The sequence below is a fragment of the Mastomys coucha genome, unplaced genomic scaffold, assembly GCF_008632895.1.
Source record: "Mastomys coucha isolate ucsf_1 unplaced genomic scaffold, UCSF_Mcou_1 pScaffold17, whole genome shotgun sequence".
Taxonomy (NCBI): domain Eukaryota; kingdom Metazoa; phylum Chordata; class Mammalia; order Rodentia; family Muridae; genus Mastomys; species Mastomys coucha.
The window spans coordinates 37,490,061-37,494,272 of record NW_022196899.1 but is presented as its reverse complement, the minus strand read 5'-3'; the positions used below and the strand labels follow the sequence as shown (position 1 = coordinate 37,494,272).

Below are 4,212 nucleotides of genomic sequence, written 5' to 3'. Positions count from 1 at the left end.
TTGGTTTTTCGAGACAGAGTTTCTTTGAATAGCCCTGGCTGTCCTGGACCTCACTCAGGCTGGCCTCAAACTCAGAAATCTGCCTGCCTCTGCCTCTGAAGTGCTGGGATTAAAGGTGTGAGCCACAACTGCCCGGTCATTTCCATTTCTTAATGAGATTTGTCCACTACTTTCTGTTCCTTTTTCTGTTCCTACAACTCTGTGATTTTATTGATTGTATCTTAGTTATCATTACATCTAGTGTCCACATACAAAAGTTGTAAATATCATTTATCTTCCTGGGTCTGGGTTAGCTCACTCAGGATGATTTTTCTAGCTCCATCTGTTTGTCTGAAAATTTTATGTTTTCCTTTTTATTGTCTCAGTAATACTGTATTATATAAATGTAGCAGTTATTATTTATCCATCCTCCTGTAGAAGGATATCTAGATTGTTTCCAAATTCTGGCTATTATGAATAGAGTATCAATGATCATGGTTGAGCAAGTGTGGAGGTTCCTCACAATAGGGAAGAACCCATATTATTCCATCAGGATCTGTCTGGGAATGGGGATGGATCAACCTCAGCAGAAGAACTGATACAAAAATAGGGATGGACCCAGAGATTAGATTTAGTAGAACAGAGAAAGTTATAAAGCAATCAGCCTACCTGCTTTGCTAGCAAGAGTGGCTTGTGGGTACCCAGAAAGAAACAGCTGGTTTTAGGGGCTTAGGATAAATAAACATGTAGGAGAAGGGAGAAGAAGATCTATAGGAGCAAATGGAAATGAGGGAGAGTACAGCAACTGTATTTTTGCAGAACTAGAGATTAGAATGAGGTATTTGATTTGGAGGAGCATGTGGATATGTGAACTTAGACAAACTTTTTCCATGGCCAGAGCAGTCACACATTTTGAAAGTTTCAGTCCATATTTTTAATATAATTACAACAACAATAACAAATCCCAAGGTTCTAGATCCTTTCAAGTGTAACTGTGTCTCAACATTTTAATAATGGACTCTGTCCACTCAACTAATTAATGTTCTCCTTAGAGTTGTTTCTGCACTCACTGATTCACCCTCTTATTTTCAAATGCACATACAGCCAATTTCAATTTAAAAAGTCTTTGTAACTGTAATACACATACATACACATTACAATATAGGATATTGATCAGGACTATATGAGATATTAATTAAACATATAGATGAATATATATTATAGTTTTAGAGGCGTATATATGTATATATGTATACATATATATGTGTGTGTTTCCATTTGTCTGAGATAATTGTATTTAATTTATAAACTAAAATATAGACAGATGATGTTATTCACATTAATTTTAAAATGTTCATATTTTGGAAATTATTAGGGCACTTCAGCTTTTCCTGTGTTTCATTAACCTTCCATCGTAATAATTCTTTGTGAACTCTCTATATTCAAGCCTCCTAATGTTATGCATATGTGCAAAGATGGAAGCAAAAAGAGACTGTCTTACATCTGCTCCTTTTTATATTTAATGTGTTTAGCTTCATAGTTTCTAGGTTTTTCCCTCCCAAATGGATTCAGCTTCTTAAATGAATTTATAAGACATCAATAGAATGAGTGCACAGTGATCCATCATCTCACAGACCTTTCTTTCACAAATATGCAAATTTTCCTGATTGCCAGATTTATGTCCTTCTGCTAGGTTGTAAATTAGTCCAGGGGGAAAAATCTCAAAGCAATTTCTGTTAGACTTTCTCATTATTTTTTTATCAGCCATAAGAAGCTAAATTAATTAAATGTATGTTAATGTGTGTCATATTTAATGCATCATTTCCTTATTCATGTACACAGATATGTGGTAAATATTATTTGCAGACCATAGGTTTCTGACAGAATTATTTTATTTAAATTGATTGGTGGAAATAGGACTTATTATCTGAGAATAATTTTACATTTTACTCAATATTTTTAATATATTTTATATGTTAAGCTTCATAACAAATGCTAAGAACTTAGGGAGAAAAAAATATAGCACATTGCCTAATGAATATCATAGGCTATTGATCAGGAATATATGAGATATTAATTAAGCATTATGTAAAGAAAATCTTATAAAAATAACTTCACAATATGTAACCTGAACTGACATTTTTATCATGCTGGGAGAGAGACCACACTAGTGTAATGTAATTCTTTTGGACCCTATATTTTCCATGAATTCCTTTATAATTTGCACTTCTTCCATGAAAACCCTAGTGTCTTTGGATTTTACTCAAGAGCTGAAGCACCCATTGAATTCTTCTTGAAGGAAAAGTAGACTATATATACAAGTACAGAAGTGCATTATCTTTGAGATAGACCAGCCTCATTTTTACAAAGGAGCCTCAATCCACACTAATGGATATTCTTATTTTATGAAGCTATATTCAAAATGAATTTTCATTTCATTTTCCAACATAATTTTCAAAAATATCCCAGTAATTGTACTTATGTAAAACATTACATAAATTTTCCAAAAGGAAAATCATGTTTTAAATTAAGTAACAATAATAAAGAACTACATTGTTGTATTTCATAGTTCTCTATGAATCTAGTTTCCCACTAGCCATGCTAAATGAAAGCATATCACAAGTCACAGGCAAGCAAAGGTGTTATAATGAATTTTAAAGAAATTCATAAGGAAATGTAATAAGTATTATTTTTAGGTAGAAAATATCATCTCTATTTCTGGCAACCATATTGTAATGAAAGAATTCAATTATACCTATTTTTTTATTTTCTTACAACTTGGACACAAAAATAATAATTGCTTCAAGACAACTTTTATTAAAAAGCTTACATTCTGTGAGAAGCCAATATTAGCAGGGTTTGATTATACCAAAATTGACTGCTCTTTGAGCTTTTATTTCACTCCTGTAATTTAGTTAAATCATAGGTTTCAAATAAAATGCATTTGGTGTTTTTATCTGTAGCTCATAATTTCTGGTTAAGTTCTTTTACTGGAGGTACTGGTGCTATTCCTCTTTGAGACAGGATCTCATGTATTCGAGAAAAACCTTGGACTTATTATTTTACTCACAAGGAACCTGAGCTCCTCATTTCCTTACCTTAGTTTCCTAGGTTCTAGATACACAGTCAGTGCCATCTTACACAATCACATCTATATCCTTCTACTTATGTTTGGAATAATCTTTGCCAATTTTTGGTATACTGGTCTGTAGCCATTTTAAAAGTACTTTTGACCATGATTCATGAGTATTAAAGCAATATGTGATATATTTTACCATTCCATGATTTCAATGTTATTGTATATAACAAAACAATAATGATTTTTTTGCTTCTTATGTTAAAACAATGAATAAAAGAGACAAATGTAATTTCACTAATGATAAATGCACATTTGCATGCAATAAGTGTGAAAGTCATAAAGGATAGAGAGAGTGTAGCATACAAATAAAATTAATTGAAAGATGGCAAGTACATAGATAAAAAGATAGCAGTTGAAAAATAATAGAAAGATAAACAGGCAAATAGTCAGATATGTGGTAGAGAGAGTACAGATATATACATAAATATAGACATATATAGAGATTTTATATATAGCTTTATGATAGAGTACAGATATATACATACATATGGACAAATATATAAATACATATTTTCAAAGATGACTACAAGTTATGACATTTTATATTTATGAATAATAAGAATTTGTAAAAGACTTGGAGCTGTGTTAGAGTAAAGGAAAAAGCATGACTTTTTTCCAAAAACCAAGCTATCTGATACTAAGGAATAACATCTCTACTTTTAGGTTTCAGATGCACTATTCAAGATATCCAGTGGACTTTATCACTATGTTTGAACTGTTGTCATACTTTACAGCACATAGAGATACCTGAATTTAATCTTTACAGATATATCAGAAGAAAAACACCTCCATGTTGGGTCCTCCTCGTCCAGTGATAAAGACGCAACTACATGAGCTCTTCCTTTTTGCAGTTTATTCCAGGAAACTTTTAACAATGCTTCTCCCTCCTGCTCTCTCCTACCTGCTTCTCCTCCTGCTCTAATCTTATGCCTTCTCCCTCCTGCCTCTCTGGAGCTTACTTAAGCTCTGCCTCCTGGCCCACCCTCAGCTGTTTAGTACTCCCAAGCTTAGCCAATCCCAATGAGCCATGTAGCAAAAGCAGATAGATCACCAGATGCAGAAGCAACCAATAGCAGTAGCTTAGCTTGTTTATG

The 4,212-nt window shown here is 32.7% G+C and overlaps 1 long non-coding RNA gene across 1 annotated transcript in view; it reads left to right on the top strand.

Moving 5' to 3' along the window:
* Positions 1-3,949, top strand: part of LOC116094824 — a 7,548-nt gene extending 3,599 nt beyond the window's left edge. The window contains exon 2 of the long non-coding RNA XR_004120337.1: positions 3,782-3,949. This is a non-coding gene — a long non-coding RNA (uncharacterized LOC116094824). The remainder of the gene's footprint in view (positions 1-3,781) is intronic.
* Positions 3,950-4,212: the final 263 nt, after the last annotated feature.